A 20,555-nucleotide genomic window follows, 5' to 3' on the forward strand; every position below is an offset into this window, starting at 1 on the left:
CTCTTCAGGAATACATAATGACAAGTATTGCTAAAGTCCCTTTGCTGACAATATCACTGAGTCAAGGCGCCATTAGCAGGTGAAGAATAAGGCAAAGTTAAACCCATGATACATCGAGCCATGCATGCAATAGGAACACCCTTTATCAAGATAAACCCTGCACCTTTTGCCATATAAGTTTGTTACATTTGATGTTTGCCCTCTGTTGACCATCCCTCATATTAAAAGCTACAAACTGGAGAAAGGTCCTTCTTGGCCCACATGGCTACCCTAAATGGACGTGGCAAGAATTCACCTACAAGAAAAGAGATTTGGGCCCATATTTATACTTTTTGACGCAAACCTGCGCTAGCGCAGGTTTGCGTCAAAAAATTTAATGCTGGCTACCGCCATTCCAATGCGCCGGCTGGGCGTCATATTTAATGAATGACGGTAGCCGGCGCTGCGGCCTGGTAGCATCAAAATAATTGACATTACCCGGGCAGTGCAGTCGTAGGGAAGACTGGGGGTTGTGCGTCAAAGAATGGTACAAGTCAGGTTAGAGTCAAAAATATTGACACGAATCTGACTAGTGTCATTTTTTGACACACAACCCCCATGGAAATGACTCCTGTCTTAGCAAAGACAGGAGTCATGCCCCCCTGCCCAATGGCCATGCCCAGGAGACTTCTGTCACCTGGGCATGGCCACTGGGCGGAGTGGCATGTAGGGGGCCTAATTTAGGCCCCCCTATGCCACTTAAAAAAAAAGAAAAAAAATTACTTACCTCTACTTACCTGTACTTACCGTAGATGGGTCCCCCCATCCATGGGTGTCCTCCAGGGGTGGGCGAGGGTGGCAGGGGGTGTCCCTGGGAGCAGGGAAGGGCACCTGTGGACTGCTTCCATGGTCATGAGCCCACAGGTCCTGACCCAGGCGTTAAAAAATTACTCTAAACAGGCTTAGAGTCATTTTTTAAGGCCCCCCCTCCTCCTGTGCGCCATTTTTGCAGCGGAGTATAAATAAGGCACAAATGCCTTTGAGTCATTTTTTGCTCAGGAATGCCTACCTTGCATCTCATTTACGCAAGATAGGTTTCCACAGTAACAAAATTACTCTAACTCCATAAATTTGGCGCTAGACGGGTCTAGCGCCAAAGTATAAATATGAAGTTAGGTTTGCGCCGGATTTGCGTCAAAAGAAATGACGCAAATCCGGTGTAAACAGAGTATAAATATGGACCTTGGTGAGTCAACAACTGTCCTAAGGCTGGTATTTCCTTGGAACAAATATATATCAGATAGGTTCGCCATTTTACAATTGTAGAATGAATATTCACATACTACTGATTTTCACACAAAGCACTGTGGGTGAGTGCTTTGGTGCTGTAACATCTTGATTGTGCCCATAGACATTATGTAGACTTTGCATGTTCCTTTACACAATGGCTGCCAGTTACTGATCCGTCTATGAACGTTGAACCAACTCACTGCGCACCCTCCACATTCCATAGGCCACAAGGCGCAATCTGAAAGACGTTGCAATGTAAATCCTTATATATTGCATTCGCTATTTCATTCTTTCACAGTTTTTTGACTGATAAATTGATGGATTTCTGGGAGAAAACTCTGGAGGGGCTACATATCTCCTTTCACAACTCCAGTTTTCTAGAAATTTCAAGAAGGAGGCAGATCGTTCTCTCGGTGTCCTGTTATGACCTTGAGGCATATGTGGAACCCTAGTCCTGCCTGCATGTAGGACGTTAAGAAGGGTTGGTGTTACTGTTCGAAGTTGGGAGTTTCCTGCCCTACAGTTTACTTATGGCTGGTCAAGGATGGCCATGCGGGGGTTGTTCCTCCCAATAAAGCTCCTGTAAATACAGATGAGGCTCAAGTGGCTTCATAACATGGGCCATTTTTAGAAAATCGTTCTGATTTACATATCATACATAATTACAATGTTCATTCCAGAAAGATGCTAAAATGATGGCACCAGGCAATGATAGGTAGGTCTATGTCTGACCTATAGCAGTGGCGTACACGAGCGCCAAGAAGCCATACCAGCAGTGCTGGGTGGCTTAAAAAGCCTATAAAACAACACAACAAACAAAAAGAGGCGTGTCCTTCCTTCTCATCAAAGGCCTAGAGGCAATGCAGAGGCAGGATGGAGGCCAGACTCGGGGGGAAAAAAACAGATGCCCATGGCCGGACAGCATCTTTCAAAAACAGAGAAAAGATTGTGAAAAGCAAGCGAGCATTCCAAAGGAGGCACATAATTGGGAGGCCGAGCAGCAGTAATATACACCAGATGGCACACACAAGAGCACTTTGAACTGGAACCTTCCCCCACTGGCTCTCCCACCCGGGCGTGGCACACCCTGGCACCCAGGGATCCGTGGATTGAGGACACTTACAGTTCACTGAGTCGGGAGCCGGGGGTCTGCCATCCACACACTGGAGACTGGGGCGCGCAGCAGCAGGTAGGCCATGGGTAGTTTCCCTTACTCCTCCGTGGACGGCTTCAATGTTGCTCTTTGGCCTCTTTCCTCCACTTTCCGCCCTTAACTAGCTCTGCTAGTGGCCTGGCCTCCCCCTTCATGGGAATGACCAGTTCCAGTGGAGTTGCAGAGTAAAGTGATTTTAACAAATTAGGAAAAAGGTGAGTGGCACTTTAATAAGGCCACAAAGGTTTAGTGCCATTTGCAGAATTAACAATATTCAGCGGGCTTGCATTCTGACCCGCTTCCCCTTCTCCCAGGAGCACCGCTGCCCACACACAATGTGCCAGTGACTCACGCAGAGGGTGAACTGTTTCGACTCAGTGTACGGTTCTACTATTGGAAGTAGCGCTTGCTCAACAATGATTTACTTCTATGCACTTCATAGGAATTCGGGAGTGGGCTTATTGTTTTCTTACTGTAAGGGTCGGCTTCAAAGGACAGACCAGATCCTGTACCATAGCGTTTTGGACCCTGTTGCAAATTCAAGTGAACACTTAGAAATGTGTTTTAATGGTTCCGGGTGCTACAGATACATCTCATTTGATTGCAGTTGCATGTTGGAATACATGTTTGATGTGCCAAAGGGCTGTATGTGTCAGTTGCAATCTTTCCTCTTCTTTTTGCTGCTTTTATATCTATTTAGCCTAAACATTAACCCACCTGTAGAAAATGAATCTATCAGTAACGATTTGTACCTAGTCAGCTGGAATTGCCAGTTGAGTGAGTTGCCCACAATGCCAGAGACCAGCATGAATACACACCTCTTTTCATTATTGCTGGGGGGCAGTGACACAACGCATGTCACCATTTTCGTTCATTTACTGTTTGACTTCTTTGCTTTGTATGCATTAAGGCCCGTATTTATACTCCGTTTGCGCCGAATTAGCGTCGTTTTTTTCGACGCAAATTCGGTGCAAAACTAACGCCATATTTATACTTTGGCGTTAGACGCGTCTAGCGCCAAAGTATGGGCAAAGAGCGTCATTTTTTATCGTGAACGCCTTCCTTGCGTTAATGAGATGCAAGGAAGGCGTTCCCGTCTAAAAAAATGACGGCGACGCAAATGCGTCGTATTTATACTCCCGGGCAAAAATCACGCCCGGGAGGTGGCGGGTCAAAAAACCCCGCATTTGCGCCACTTTTTAACGCCTGGGTCAGGGTAGGCGTTAAGGGGCCTGTGGGCTCAAAATGAGCCCACAGGTGCCCTCCTCTGCCCCCAGGGACCCCCCCTGCCACCCCTGCCCACCCCAGGACGACACCCAAGGATGGAGGGACCCACCCCAGGGACATTCAGGTAAGTTCACGTAAGTATAATTTTTTATATTTTTCAATTTTTTTTGGGTGGCATAGGGGGGCCTTATTTGTGCCCCCCTACATGCCACTATGCCCAATGACCATGCCCAGGGGACATAAGTCCCCTGGGCATGGCCATTGGGCAAGGGGGCATGACTCCTGTCTTTACTAAGACAGGAGTCATTTAAATGGCGTCTGGGCGTCGAAAAAATGGCGCAAATCGGGTTAAGACGATTTTTTAGCGTCAACCCGACTTGCGCCATTTTAAGACGCCCTAGCGCCATTTTCCCCCTACGCCGGCGCTGCCTGGTCTACGTGGTTTTTTTCCACGCACACCAGGCAGCGCCGGTCTGCTTGCGCCGGCTAACGCCATTCCATAAATACGGCGCCCGCATGGCGCTTCGGAATGGCGTTAGACGGCGCTAAATTTTTTGACGCTAAACTGCGTTAGCGCAGTTTAGCGTCAAAAAGTATAAATATGGGCCTAAGTGTTTTATGACATGTCTTAATCCTTGTATGCTTGTGTACACAGTTTAAAATGTTGTCAATAGCTTCACATAGTCCTTAATTATCTCTCTTGGCTTTAGCCACATTATCCCTGAAACAAATATTGAACAAGATAATATGTCTACTTTTAACTGAAAATGCAAGACATACCTATTAGCGTTGCCAATGCTTGTTACAATAGTGATTCTTTGCGCTTTAAAAATTATCTCGGTCAAGAGACGTTCATGCAGCTCGAGACTTTGAGGTACATGTAGAGGTAACTAATCTTTGGTAATCATATGCGTCAACTTTGAAATGTTCAGTTAGTTTTGTTCCTGTGCCCCTGTAAAGTATTCTGAGACTTTGGGAACATTTAGTAGGAAGAACATCAGCATCTTGTACTTCAGATAAAGTCGGCATTTAACTAAGGGACGGGAGGCGAGGAGAGTTCTGTGATTTTAAATTCTTAAATTGTGTGAGTTTTGTCTAATGACCTGTACAAGATATTGCCATTATGGAGCTCGGTCATAATCCAATTTCACGTTGAATGCGGTCTCAGTTTGGACCAGGCATCAAAGCTGCAACACTGAATTTTGAGGTTGATCGCTGAATGTAATGTGGCCTCAGCGTCAGCGTCATGATGTGGCAGCCATCTTACGTGAGGAGGTTTCCTTTACAAAATGTAATGATTCAACAGCCAGTAGCGTGGGACCCATAGGTTCAGCAGAAACGGGCTGTTCATCTCTTGATTGTAGAGCCAAGCCTGTTGTCCGTCACTGGCCCGCCGGCAAGGGAGTAGAGATATCAATGCAGCTGGGACAGAGGAAGCCCGCCAGCCAGCAAAGAGGGCCCAGACAGCAAACTGTGTTGCATTTTGAGGGAAATCCCATCATTTAAGTTGACATCAGGGTCAACATTAGACCGGAAGCAATGTATTTCATGTAAATTCAGGAATTTAGTGTTATCCTTGTTACAAGAAATCCCCCAAGTTATGCCGCTGTGCCACTTCTTGTAATTATGCACTGTTCACTGCAAGATTTTTCAGTGAGCTCACCGAAATAATACAAATGGCCAGAATGCGAACACCTTTGGCTGTGACACTTGTTTTTTAGCTCTAATTTTTTATCTCTAAAGTTTATCGCTTAATTATGGATTTGTATTTTGTGAAAATACATGCAGTTTCACATAATTTTCAAGAAATGTTATGATTACGCACTAGCAAATTACCTTAATTTCACACACCCCTATTCAGCCTCATTATGTAGTAGCAATCTTAAAAGCAGGAATTTCTCTCACAAAGTATTGACCAAACTACACTATCATGTTAAACTGATGGGGGTGAGATGCTGAGAATTTCATCCGCTTTATCCGCTTAAAATGGAGCTCCACAAACAAAAGTAGCATGTTGCAGTTATTTCCCACGATTTCCTCCTTTGCATCATCCACCAGGCAGCAGCTTCGATGCTGGAGATGGGCCCTTCTCACTGCCTAATCAGCAGAGAGAATGAAAACTGTTAACGAATACAAAATACCATGAGTCCCCAAAACATGGCACACAGTATGGCGAGTTAAAATTTCAAGGGAGCTACCCAAACAGCAAATGGCTGAAGGGGGCAGGGGCGCCCAAGAACTCTCTCTGAAAAAATATTTATTTGTTTGAGAGGAAATCTGCTAAACAGCTGACTTCAGTCGTGCCTCAAAGGAGTGGAGGAGACGGAGGCCTTCAGAACCTCCAACATCTTGCAGAAATATGCCAGCATTCACATTTTGATTACTATAGTGATATATTAACAAGTATCACTCCAGAGTCAGCAAAGTATTTGCATAAGTAGAGAAAATAATCCGTTCTTTATTACGATCGTAAAAGTCATAGTGTGTGTAGGGTAATTCTGTGTGCAGTTGTTATCAAATGAAACTACTTTGTTTGAAGAAACACACGAATTTTATGTTTTTTAAGGTCTGATGTTACAATTGTAAAGCCATTTTTAGTGAAACACGCGCAAAATTAACATAAACATGCATCACACTGATTAATTAGTTTAAAATGTTATCCTTTTCTGAACTTACCGCCTTCACAATCCTTATTTTCTATTCACTGTGTACATTTATAACTGGGGGTTCAAAAGCAAATATGCCCAGGCCTCTCGTAATGCCCTACTATTGCTCAGATTGATTGGCAATCGCCTCAAAGCATTTCGGCTAATAAGCACTGACTAACAACGCCAAACTGAGGAGAATAATTGTGACTGGTGAGCAGGATGACTGAGGTTGAGCAGGAGTGTAGAAAAACAACTAAGAGGGCAGTTTTTTAAGTAGGAAGGCTGAAAAAGAACTGGACATTTTTGATCTTGCATTAGACAACAAAATCTGTCAGTGTAAAATGAGGGCACAAACATATGACATAATCAGTTTGTGCAGCACATGCACAGCAAGAGATCTGTGTCATACCTGAGTCACCATAACTTTACAGTTACTCTTTTCTGGCTCAGATTCAGTACCTGGAGAGCACAAGGGAGCTGTGTTTTATGTGATGGGCTACTGCATAGCAGGGCAGAGCCAACCTCTTAAAGAAAATTGGGGAAAATGGCACGCCCAATGAAGTAGCCAAAGAGGAGATATTTCTCTTCTATCTTCATAAAAGAGAAATATGCTCAGTCGAATTTAGCCTATTTGTTGTTTCTCATGACTCTCTTTAGTGGAGGTAAACCCTGAATGTTTGTTTTTTCCCAGTATTTGTGGGTTCCCCAAAAAAGGTAAATCAAAGCCTAGGATTGGGTCTTCTTTGTCTTATGTAAACCACAAAGCCCCATTAAAATATAGGAAATTAATATATGAAAATAATTTTGAACATCTGCAAATTTTGAGGAATATATCGATGGAAACAGATTACCTTTTTCTTTTATTCATTTTTCCCTTTCTTCTTATTTCTTTCAGTCTTTCATTCCTTCTATCTGTTTTTCATTCATTCTTTTATTCCGTCTTTATTTTTGTTTTTTGTTAATTCCTCCCCTTCTTTCTTGCTTTACCTTATTGATTTTATTCTTTTTTCCTTTTTTCTTGCTTTTTTCTTTAATTCATTTTTTATATTTTTTTCTTGCTTCCCTTTTTTTCTTCTGTTTTTTCGTTCCTTATTTCTTGGGTTTCATTTTTCTTTATTCTTTCATTAATTCTTCTGTTCTTTCTTGCTTTCTTTTTTATTTCATTCTTCCATTACTTCTTTCCTTCATTCTCGTTTTGCTTCTATCTTGCCATCTTTCTTTTCCCATCCTTCTTTCTTGCTTTCATTCCTTGTCACTTCTTTCTTGCTTTCATTCCTTATTTCTTGTTTTCATTCCTTTTTCTGCTTTCACTACGTCTTTCTTGCTTTCCGTCTTTGATTCCTTCTTCCCTTCATTCTCTCTTGCCTCTTGTCTAGGCAAGAGGGTAGCATCCAATGGCATAACAAGTGGCTTTCTTAGATCTGTGTCGGCCAAGACCATTTGAGTTTACTAAAATGATGTGTATGAAATAGTTACTTATAAGGATTTCAGCCACACTTCATCCATTTGTCTGTGGTTGTGTCATTCACATTATTTCTCTATCCCACTCGAGCATGCATCAAGGGGCACCTTGGCTGACTTCACTATGAGTTAAGGCATGCTGCTTTTTCATAAGAAGAACCTCCATGCACTTGTAGTTCCTTTTAGTGCCAAGGAGTACTATAGTTATGAATGCTTTTTATTGACTAAAAACATTTTTCCCATTGTTCAATGTTGTTTATGTAGATTGACAAAAGCCAGGCAGCTTCACAACCAATAACATTTTGCAAAGACCATGAAAAAAAAAAAACAATAACTGCCAAAGGGAAAGCAGGCAACACCAGACCTATTGGCTTTTCAATGCTTATTTTGGATTAGCAAGGGCCACAGTAGATCCCATAACAATTGTTTTTCCAAACCTATGGCAAAATAAAACATAATCTGCCCTCGTGCCTTCTCTCCTTCCTCACAAAATCCTAGAGTAAGTGAAAGTATGTTGGTGAAGGAAAGAGCACAGAAAGTATACTGGCTTTCTGGCTTATTACACTGCTCCGAAAAGTGTGGATGATCCCTTGTCATCCAACAGCAAAAAGTATTGGCTATGCCAAAAGGTTTTGCTAGCATTATGAGTCCTGACTAATAGTAAAAAAAGTGAAAAAAAACAGAACAAAACACAATTGCTTTCTTTATGCAATGTAGATAGAAGATGATTCAATTTACTTTTTAAATTTAAAAACACCTCTCGTGCATTGAAGTGTAAACACTCCATAATTGGCAGAATTATACACAAACAGCCAAAGGCATGAGGTTAGAGCGAAATTCTCTTTTGAATGGACCTTTGGTTAGGCAAAGAGGAGAGATGGCAGTCCAGCACTCGTCACAGAGTGGTATCGGGTCAGTGAGGATTGCTGACCCCACTCTACTCTATGTCAAGCGTCATTGATGGACTCTTGACCCTGGACACTTCAGGGCTTAAAACTAAAGTATCCAGGTCTGAATCTATCAGTGACTTTCTCTTTTGCCATGAGGGGGGACCTTAAATTGCTTTTGCCAGGATGAGGTGGTCATGCCCAAATCTCTTAGAAATCCTGAGCCCAGCAAATGTCAGCTCAGGCTACCAGGCCCCTGCACATTTAGGAGATGTACAAAGCCTAATTGCCTGACCTGAGCATAAGGAATGTCTGAAAACCTGTAAAGCTGGTCTTTGCTCAGCCTGACAGGCACTCTTCATGTCTGCAAAAAGGTAGGGTTTTGGGGGCAACTTCAACCTTAAGAATGGGCCATGACCGCTTTTTTCTTAAAACTGTAGTGTAGATTAATTCAATTTTACAGAAGAAAACCACAGAGCATAACGGCTTCTAAGCACAATAGTCAGACTGACTCTCAGCTCCTAAGTCCCTCCTTCCCTCATGTTAAGCACCATCAAAGTCATGACAATTTGGAAAAAATGACAGTTTCTCTACATATACTTTGTCACAGCCATCCTGTGACTTTTCATTGTTTGAAAAATAGACTGAAAAGAAAATTAACTTACTGATCTTGGCAAAAATAAACTGAGTGCTAGCTGCAAAACAAAGTATGCCTTCTATTTTTTCACTCATGGGCATAACTAGGTAAACCTTTATGCATCTCAAGGTAAAACAGGAAGTAGAAGCGGTATGTATGCAGTCTGTTCAGTGAGGTCCAGTGCCTTTTCGTCTCTATCATCCCTTTGAATTGCTAGTAAGACTGGAACAAACTTAAAAGCCATAGGGCCTGATTTAGGAAACAATGGGATTCATATTTCGGTGGACCGGATATCAGTTGTGAAGGAGTAATAGCTACGCTAAAATCTAAATTAGGTCTATCGATTTTTCAATAAATGGTTTACAAGAATCACAAAAATGTAACCATGCCAGCTAAATTTGTGAATTTCCAGAATTTTGTGTTATGTTTCATTCTTACTATTCCCAAAATTGAGCATTACACAAATTCATGCAACTTTTTTAAACAGTCACCACTTGGTAAAATAAAATTTCTTATATATACACCCGCGGTAGACTGGTGGATACAGGATAATATCCCTGGCGCTTTAACCAGTCAACTGGTGTTAGTCTTTTTTACTGGAGTGGTGCATAGATTTGAAAAAGTGTAAAAAAACGTGCGAGGTGCTAGCACATCACATTTCGCTCTCAAAGAGTAATTTCACAACATTGTCATAGAATGTCATGAAAATAATTACACAATTTTACACACTCTTAAGTAATATGCCAATACACAGGCGTGCCAAAGCGTGTGAAGACTATTTTGTGATCTATTTCTATGCCTCCAGTGTTTGCGGTCTGTGTTTTATTTCTCACGTTGTCACAGATGGTTTCAGGGTCCATGATGCATGCAAACAAGGGAAATGGGAAATAACATTCTCTACATGCGTTTCTAAAAGTGGGACAGAAGTAACAGAAACGTTTGAGCCCAGCCGAACTGAAAGTAAATAAAATACGTTTTAACAAACTGATCCTCACATATAACAGAAGCCATGTTTTCGATATCTCTCCATTTACGAGTGTGAGTTGTAAATGAGGGTGAAAGGGAGGCCCATTTAACAGAAGCACATGTTAGCTGAGGCAGGAATGGGCTCGAGTCTCTGAAACTGTCAAAATGATGGTGCAGAAAGCAAAATGCTTGGAGGTGTGGGGGTCACAGAAAGGGAGGGGAAATGTTTCCACATCCCACTGGTAGGTACTGAATAATTTAGTGGAAAATAGACACAGGTGACTTTCTTATTTTGATTTTTGGGAACAGGAAGTAATATTTGCCTTTTGTCTATGGAATGTGATTTGCAAACTTTGGAACAAAACATTTTTGGACAGCTTCCGTAGATGCCCTTCAAGATAATTGAAATATGAAAAGAAAGATTGGCTTCTCGGTTTTTCCCTCTTCGTTCATCTATACTATCCATGTCATTGACCCTTATTTTTCTGTTTCTGTTCAATAACCGAGGAAATTAATTTCTGCATTCTTGTGAACACAAATCCTTTTAAATTGCTTGGTGTTATCCACCAGCTGTGGCATTGGGAAAAAGCAATCTAAGCATACATTACGACTCCCAAATAGGAAAGTATAGAACTGCCCTCCAACTCTACTTACAGCCTCTGCTGATACCTCTTGAAGTGCTCTGCCTTTTATCCGAGATCACGCCCCTTAATGCATTAAACATCTGCATTAATCTTTCAAAGCAGCTGGAAAATACGTCAAATAAACTCAACATATCCCTACCGGAAGCTCCAAATTGTTGGCCTGCAGGGAACACTGTGGCCTCTGTTATGGCCAGGGTTTTCCAGGGATGCAGGATGTCCCTGCATTCCATAGGGCTGACTCATCACGACAGAACAGGCTGTCCCCCAGACACCACTGGCTGTCCTCATGGTGCTCCCAGTCACTGGACCCGGGGCTCATGCACTCTGACATTCTCTTCTGTGCTGCTCTCTAAGTGCAAACGGACTTACAAGGTTTCTTTGTGTCAGTCTACTGTTAAATGGTCATTTAGAGATGACAGTCTGAAAATAGTCGTCGCATTGAAGACCAGACGTTGTGAAGCAGTGTGTGCATTTAGAGCTTTGCAGAGCGACGGAGTGCTTTTCCCATGTGGTGATGATGAATGGGCGCCAATGCAACAGCATCCTACTCAGTAGTTACTTTGACAGCTGAAAAGTGCAACAAATTGGTTTCAGCATGGCGCTGAGTTTGAGCTTATTCATTTGTAAAGTGCTACTGATGTCACAAAGGGTTTCTTGGCGCTAACAGAATCATGAGTCAGATGCTGCAGAGTGCATGTTGGAAGGGAGTTCCTGAAAACCCGACCATTTACAGGGTACTGAGTTTAGAAATGTTCACAAACATATGTTTGTGCAGTGCTTAACGTGAACCGGTGGATTCTGGTGTTCGGAACCAGCACTTAATTGTCACTTGCCACTTGACGTCACTGTCTGTCTCATTGAGAGGTCAGCTCAACAACAGTTGCTTAATAACCATGATGACTAATACCTGGCACACAAGACATTCTAATAGCTTTCGGGGCCTTGAAATTCTGAATTGTCTCACTTGCAAAAGTGTGATGGTTAGTAGTTGTGTTGGTACTATCACTGGCAGTGCTGGCATGGGCATTAGGAGGGGCAAGCTGCAGTGGCCTCATGACGAGGGCCATGGCACTTATTGTTTTAGAAATAAAGGGCCAGATGTAGGAAGATTCCAATTTGCGACTTGCAAATTGGAATGTAGGATGGTGTCCCTGACACCATCTGCGACTCGCAAGAGGGTTGCAAAGGCCCACCTCATTAATGTTAATGAGGTGGGTCGCAATTTGCAATCCCCTTGCGAGTGGGGGCTACTCGGAGCAGCAACAGTATTGACTGGGGAATGCCAGGGCACTCCCAGGCAGACTGGGAGCCTTTGCAGGCTCTCTCCAGCCCAGCATCTGCGTTGCTGGGCTGGAGAGAGCCTACTGCGCATGTGTGTTTGGCCATCCCGAAACAGCCGGCCAAACATACATGTGCAGTGAGGGGGAGTCCTGTGCACTCCCCCTCACTGCTAGTCACCCCCATGACCCACCCCTTTAACAACAAAAGGATAATAAACCTAGTTTATTATTCTTTCATTGTTAAATGATTTGCAGGGCTTGCTGCAGGGGGGGCGGTGCGCTGACTCCTAGAGTGGTTTTTCAGGAGCATGGATTTCTCTGCACTTTTAAGGGAAAAATCTACACTTGTAAAACCATTTACCAGTGTTACGAATCCCCCTGAGAATTCTTGGCAAGAGTATTAAAGGTAAATGTGGGCATATCTGTATGTTAACAAACAAATTTACTTGTGTGAATAGAGCCCAGTGTGTTTACATTTAAAGTCCAAGAAGGTGTGGCGGGTCAGCATAAAAATGTATGACTGAGGGCCTGATTTAGAACTCGGTGGATGGGTCACACCATTACAATGGTGACGCATTTCACTTTAAATAACATGGGATTTAGATTTCAGTGGACGGTAGAGCCGTCACCGTTGTGATGAAGTAACCCACCGAGTTCTAAATCAGGCCCTGAATCTGAATAAGCCCCTAAAGCATAGATGATGCTTTTGTCCACCAAACAAATTCAGCATTTATTGTTTGCAGATTTGAGTGGCCATGGGTGGCATAGTATGAAGTGTGGTGTGCCGGTCAGGAGGAAATACTCTGGATACTTGCGTATGAGGCAAAAATAAAGCAGGAAGAGGTGGTGGGCTTGTTTTTGAAGAAGCCAAAGTAATGTTTTTTTAATTTCTTCATCTTCTGGTGCTATGGGTGAAATATGTTGATAAATAAATTTGTAGCATGTTCTTCAGCAACTTCTTTATTATCTTCCCAACGAAGACTGTATTTTGTTGGTTTGCGCCCTTTTTGCGTCAAAAAGCGGCGCAAACGCGGCGCTAAAAAAGTATAAATATGGGCCTGAATTTGCATTTCCTCTGGCTGCTGGCTGTGAAGAAAAAAGGAGAAAAGTAAAAATTGTACATAGTAAAGTTGTAGCTGCTAAAAAACTGTCCATTTTAAAAAGAGCCTGTAGTGTCACAGAGCTGCAATACAACCTTGTTTGTTCTGTGAGGGAAGAAACCTGAAAATATTGCTTTACCCAGATCATCCAACAACAGGAAAAGTGTAACTTCGTACTGGCAGTATAGAGGTTGATGTAACATTCAGAGATAAAATAGAGTCAAATGAAAAAAGCTTTGGATCAATTCTGTTTGTGTAAACGTGTAGGAGAAGAAGGCAAACTTGGGTCCCTGGCGGTGACATCTCTATAACTACACATGCTAAGGAATTCATTTCCAGCTTCCAGAGTCTCGGTCATACTACAGGCATTATTGAAGCACATATTTTTATATGTTTTCTGAATTCCAGACTAGGTTTGAGAACGGATAACTAACACAAACCGACTGACAGGAATAACCTACTTAGGTTTGCCAGCTTTATAAACACGATTACTTTGTGAAAAATGACGATATGGTGAGTTCCTCAGATTACTGCAAAACTGCAGGAACATATCAGCCTTTAACAATAAAGTAAGTGCAGAGATCACACGACGAAGACAATGACAATACCCAGACACCATTAAAAAGAGAATAAAAAAAGGCATGTGACAGCAAGGATGCACTCCGTGACAGCAAGAAAAAAACGCAAATGATCGCTTACTTTGTGTGACCACTTATGACATTGTTTCAAATCAAGCGAAAAAAGTTGAAAAAATATGTGGATCCTGAACATCAATAAACTTATGGTGCAGAATTCTATGGGCCAGATTTACAAGAAAGTGGGGCATCGGCCTCGAAGCGCCACTTTTCTTGCATGCCCCTACCGCCACCTAATGACACCATGGTTGCGCTGTATTTACAATACGGCGTACCATGGCGAACATTAGGACAACAACGTCAACATTTTTTAATGCTATTGTGGCACTTTGGTGCACTAATGCCAAAACTTTTGACGCTAGTTCAGCAAAGTGCAAGAAGGCCCATTGATTACAATGGGAGCGTCATTTTAACACCTTCATTGAGCAGATGTTAAAAATGACACCAAAAATGGTGCAGTGAAATCTTGTAGATTTCACTGCGCCATTTTTGCGGGCCTCCTAATGCCAGAATGCCCCCCTTGCATACATTATGCCTGGCACAGGCATAATGTGGCGCAAGGGGTCACAAAGTGGCACGACGAAAATTGCCTAAGTGAGCCACATTAGCTTAAAAAATGACGCTAGTGTGGTGCAAGAAGGTGCTAGGGCCTGGCCCTATGTTTTCCCATAGGAAAGAACAGAGTCAGTGACCTAGCAGCACATATAAGGCTATGAAACACACTTCCAGAACAAGACCCCAATACATTAAGGGGGCAGCAAGTGATCATTACCCAACTGGAGATCGCAGTGTATGCTCCGTCAACAGAAGAGCTAAAAGATTGGATCTGGACGTGAATTGCAATCAGAAACTAAAAAAGGCTTACTGTTAGAAATGGGGTCTTTGGTTGACAGTCAGGTTACCCCCTGTTCAAGCAAGGACCCTCACTCTAGTTAGGATAAAAGAGAATCACCCTCAGCTAACCCCTGCTTACCCCCTTGGTAGCTTGGCAGAGCAGTAGGCTTAACCTCAGAGTGCTGGGCGTAAAGTATTTGTACCAACACACACAGTAACTTAATGAAAACACTACAAAATGACACAACACCAGTTTAGAAAAATAGGAAATATTTATCTAGACAAAACAAGACCAAAACGACAAAAATCCAACATACACAAGTCAAGTTATGATTTTTTTAAAGGTTTAAAATAAAAAGAGTCTTTAGGTAGTTGTAACACCACACTAGCGCTGCTAGCGTGAAAATGTACCTGGTTTGCGTCAAAAATAACCCCGCACGGGCGATGTGCGTCGAAAGTAACCCTGCACGGTTATATGCGTCGAAAACAGCTCGGCACGGCGAGGCGCGTCGAAAAAGCCAGCCACGCGACGGTCCGAAAGTCCCGCGGCGCTGGTTGCGATCTCTCAGCCTTCGTCAGCGATGCTGCGCGTCGTTTCTCCTGCTCCGGGCGTCGATTCTCCGGTCGCGTTTCCGGCGGCGTCGTTTCTCAGCTGCGGAGCCGGCGTCGCGTCGTTTTCTCAGCCGCGATCGGATTCGCGTCGATCTTTTCTCCGCACGGCACTCGGTGCGTGTATTTTTGTCCTTAGGCTGCCAGCCTCTCCTTTCAGGGTCCCAGGAACTGGAAGGGCACCACAGAGCAGAGTAGGGGTCTCTCCAGAGACTCCAGGTGCTGGCAGGAAGAAGTCTTTGCTATCCCTGAGACTTCAACAACAGGAGGCAAGCTCTACATCAAGCCCTTGGAGATTTCTTCTTCAAGATGGAAGGCACACAAAGTCCAGTCTTTGCCCTCTTACTCAGGCAGAAGCAGCACTGCAGGAAAGCTCCACAAAGCACAGTCACAGGCAGGGCAGCACTTGTTCCTCAGCGATCAGCTCTTCTCCAGGCAGAGGTTCCTCTTGATTCCAGAAGTGTTTCTAAAGTTTGTAAGTTTGGGTGCCCTTCTTATACCCATTTTAGTCTTTGAAGTCACCTTTCTTCAAAGGGGACTCACACCTTCTTGTGAAATCCTGCCTTGCCCAGGCAAGGCCTCAGACACACACCAGGGGGCTGGAGACAGCATTGTCAGAGGCAGGCACAGTCCTTTCAGATGAGAGTGACCACTCCACCCCTCCCTCCTAGCAGAGATGGCTAATCAGGAAATGCAGATCACACCCCAGCTCCCTTTGTGTCACTGTCTGGTGTGAGGTGAAAAACAACCCAACTGTCAAACTGACCCAGACAGGGAATCCACAAACCAGGCAGAGTCACAGAATGGTTTAAGCAAGAAAATGCTCACTTTCTAAAAGTGGCATTTCCAAACGCACAATCTTAAAATCAACTTTACTAAAAGATGTATTTTTAAATTGTGAGTTCAGGGATCCCAAACTCCACATGTCCATCTACTCTCTAGGGGAATCTACACTTTAATCATATTTAAAGGTAGCCCCCATATTATCCTATGAGAGAGAGACAGACCTTGCAACAGTGAAAACGAAATTGGCAGTATTTCACTGTTAGGACATATAAACCACATTACTATATGTCCTACCTTATCCATACACTGCACCCTGCCCTTGGGGCTACCTAGGGCCTACCTTAGGGGTGCCTTACATGTAAGAAAAGGGAAGGTTTAGGCCTGGCAAGTGGGTACACTTGCCAAGTCGAATTTACAGTGTAAAAATACACACACAGACACTGCAGTGGCAGGTCTGAGACATGATTACAGAGCTACTTATGTGGGTGGCACAACCAGTGCTGCAGGCCCACTAGTAGCATTTGATTTACAGGCCCTGGCACCTCTAGTGCACCTTACTAGGGACTTACTAGTGAATCAAATATGCCAATCATGGATAAACCACTTACATACAATTTCACACAGAGAGCATATGCACTTTAGCACTGGTTAGCAGTGGGAAAGTGCTCAGAGTTCAAAAGCCAACAGCGACAGGTCAGAAAAAAATAGGAGGCAGGAGGCAAAAAGACTGGGGATGACCCTGCATAAGCAAAAGTCCAACACGACCCCCTACCAGCCTAAAGCCAGGGGAGAACAATCAATACCTTGATGTACTTCCCTGATTGGGGCGATAGAACAAGGACCCAGGCCCACAACAGCAGGGGCATGTTCCAGTTCTACGCCTTCCTGACTCCAGTTGGATCCCTCTGTCCATACTCTCAGGGCCCACTAAGCTAACCCAGGGGGAACCCTTCTCCACATCTTCAGACACCATCTGTGCAGCACCTAACTTTACTTTGCTCACAGATGAATTGCAATGGGCAGATAGTACCACCAGGGCCAACACAGTGGTGTTGCCCACTCCACCCCCGGGGTGTGACTCTCGTCCCCCCCCCAGGGGCAACTCTGTCCACCAGGACAGCAAGCCACGGTGGCCCCGGACAACTGTCAGGGATGAGAGCCCGACCTCAGGCCTCTCCAACCACTGTGACTGCGGAGAGTGGGGGGCGGTAGCCCCAGGTGCCTGGCACCCTTTGACCACTCTCTCTTCCACCAGGTCAGGGATGACAACCTGACCCTGGTCCCCCCCTCTGGGGCTCTGTACCCTCCCTGCAGAAGCGGCACCCCCAGAGTCAAAAACTGTCAGGGTGCTTGTAGAAGCAGTCCTGCACAATTCTTCCACTGGTGCAGGGATGTTAACCTGCAACTGATCCTCCAACCTGGGGTCTGTACCTTCAGGTTGGACCAGGGCCAGGGGTGAGGCTTCCCTCCCCCTGCCCTCTCTTCTGGGGTCCTGAACCACCCAACTAGGAGTGGCCCCCCCAGAAGACAACATGGTAGGGGCACTGTTAGTAGTAGCCCCTTCCTCCAGGTCAGGGGGGACACCCTTAACCTGGCCTCCCAATCCAGGGTCTGTACCCACAGACTGGATCACTGCCTGGCAAACCAGGACTTCCTGGGGGGCATACCTACCCCCTACCAGGTCAGAGTTTACCCTCTGAACCTGGTCATCCAACCCAGGGTCACCACCCTGCGGTTGAACCACTGCCTGGCACACCAGGACTTCCTTGGGAGCACACTTACCCCCTATCAGGTCAGAGCTTACCCCCTGAACCTGATCATTCAACCCAGAGTCACCACCCTGCGGTTGAACCATTGCCTGGCACACCAGGACTTCCAGGGGGGCACACTTACCCCCCTCAAGGGACACACTGTCCCGAAGGGCCACACAAGAGTCTGGCTGGCGCAGGTCTCCTGACCTCTGCCCATCTGACAGAGTCTGGATTCCCCCCAACCCAGAAATGGTCTCACCAAGGTCATTCATGGGGGGCTCTGCTCTCAGAGCTGACCCCTGACCCTCCAGGTTCTCCACTGGCGTCCGCAACCCCCTCTCAACCCTCTGTCTGGACTTCTGCACCCCCTCACTAGGAGTGGTACTGCCAGACACCAGAACTGGTGGGACGCTGGCTACAGCGGCCCCCCCAAGTTCTCCTGACACTGTGGGGTCTCCCTCAACAGATGGCCCTATGGTACAGGCTAGGCTCCCCTCCTGGTGTTCCCGCAGGGAACCCTCCAGGACCTGGGACCGGATCTCGGGCACCTTGGGCCTCAACCCATCCCCATTCCCTCTCCTCTGAGACTGGACCTGGGGTCCCTCACCCATCCCACTACACTGGGACCTACCTGGGACGCTACAATCCTTCCCTACCTCACCTGGTTGGGAACTACCTAGACCACTCCTCTCAGGAGCACCCCCAAATGCCTCTTCAGACTCTCTGGTACTCACCCAGAAGTCTGCCTCCATTGTAAGCTCCCTGGGGTCAGAGAACTCACACTCCACCTGGTGTTGGCATAGCTCTGGAAAATAAGGACTAGACATATGCTCTCCAGCAATTACATCACTCAGCCCCTCACATGAATTAACCAAAGTACCCTTCACCCAACCATCCAGTGACTCTGCTTTGAAAAAGCACCCCACATCACCCTCCTGAGACTGGTGAGACAGTACCTGACTGTCCCTGACACTCAACCCACACTCTTCTGGGATGTTTTCACACTCCATAACCAGGACTTCTACCTGGGGGGAACCCCTCTCCCTGTCACTCTCACTTAGAGTCAGTAGAGTGTCCCTCCCACCAGTAGGAATATGACTCCCCATGCCAGTTCCCCAATCCACCTCAGGGACCCTGTGCATCACTGGAGCTACCTCATACCCCTGAACCTCCTGGCGTGTGTTAACTCCCTCCTTCAAGTAGGGCACCACCTCTCTGGGCATGTGCACTTCTGCAGCATCACTGGATATACAATTGTTGCTGCCACCATTCCAGCTGGACTCAGCCCTCATGACTTCCAGCTCTTTCAATTTAAGCTCGTAAGCATAAATCATTTTTTTAATCTCTAAGTTCCTCCTCCTTTCTTCCAACTCTTCCAACCCCCTATCGAGCTTTTTCAGCTCCCATTGGTACTCCCTCTCTGCCTGTCTGTCCTGTAACTCTTCCGGAGTCAGACCCTTGGGTGACACCCTGCCATCCCTCCTGGGGACCCTCCCCCCAGGCGTAACAGGTTCCTCCACTACACCACTGTGTATCCTCTGCACTTCCCCCCCCATATTCTCCTCCTCTGTGTGCCCTCCAGCCTTCTTGATTGTCACCCAAGCCCTCTGTGCCTGTTGCAGCTCCCCCTCCCTGGTGGAGCTCTCAGTGGGACAGTCAAGATCTTTAAGGAACTGTTTCAATTGAGCAACTGAGTACTCCTTCAGTTTCTCCATTTCAAACACAGCTCCAGCTGTTGCATCTCCAGATTGAGACATGATGGTCACAAGTGCAAAGTTCCAAAGGCAGAAAAAAAATAATTTCCCAATGAAGTAAAAAGAATCAGTCAAGGGATCAGCAAAATCATGGAAGTAGAATAAAAAGAGTCCTTAAGAGAAAAATCAAAAGATCACCAAACAAGTAGTATGTGGTCACGTAGTGGTCTGAGATCAAAACAGTAGTGTACACTTAATTACTGTATGTCAAGTACAAATACAAGTCCAAATCCCGACCGCTGGTCACCAATGTTAGAAATGGGGTCTTTGGTTGACAGTCAGGTTACCCCCTGTTCAAGCAAGGACCCTCACTCTAGTTAGGATAAAAGAGAATCACCCTCAGCTAACCCCTGCTTACCCCCTTGGTAGCTTGGCAGAGCAGTAGGCTTAACCTCAGAGTGCTGGGCGTAAAGTATTTGTACCAACACACACAGTAACTTAATGAAAACACTACAAAATGACACAACACCAGTTTAGAAAAATAGGAAATATTTATCTAGACAAAACAAGACCAAAACGACAAAAATCCAACATACACAAGTCAAGTTATGATTTTTTTAAAGGTTTAAAATAAAAAGAGTCTTTAGGTAGTTGTAACACCACACTAGCGCTGCTAGCGTGAAAATGTACCTGGTTTGCGTCAAAAATAACCCCGCACGGGCGATGTGCGTCGAAAGTAACCCTGCACGGTTATATGCGTCGAAAACAGCTCGGCACGGCGAGGCGCGTCGAAAAAGCCAGCCACGCGACGGTCCGAAAGTCCCGCGGCGCTGGTTGCGATCTCTCAGCCTTCGTCAGCGATGCTGCGCGTCGTTTCTCCTGCTCCGGGCGTCGATTCTCCGGTCGCGTTTCCGGCGGCGTCGTTTCTCAGCTGCGGAGCCGGCGTCGCGTCGTTTTCTCAGCCGCGATCGGAT

At 45.2% G+C, this 20,555-nt stretch overlaps 1 protein-coding gene across 1 annotated transcript in view; it reads left to right on the forward strand.

The window, feature by feature from the left end:
* Positions 1-2,325: 2,325 nt before the first annotated feature.
* Positions 2,326-20,555, forward strand: part of LOC138261144 (somatostatin receptor type 5-like) — a 49,767-nt gene continuing 31,537 nt past the window's right edge. Inside the window, exon 1 of the mRNA XM_069209824.1 lies at positions 2,326-2,458. The gene's annotated coding sequence lies outside the window, so the exon portion shown is untranslated. The remainder of the gene's footprint in view (positions 2,459-20,555) is intronic.

Source organism: Pleurodeles waltl, chromosome 10, assembly GCF_031143425.1.
Source record: "Pleurodeles waltl isolate 20211129_DDA chromosome 10, aPleWal1.hap1.20221129, whole genome shotgun sequence".
Taxonomy (NCBI): Eukaryota; Metazoa; Chordata; class Amphibia; order Caudata; family Salamandridae; genus Pleurodeles; species Pleurodeles waltl.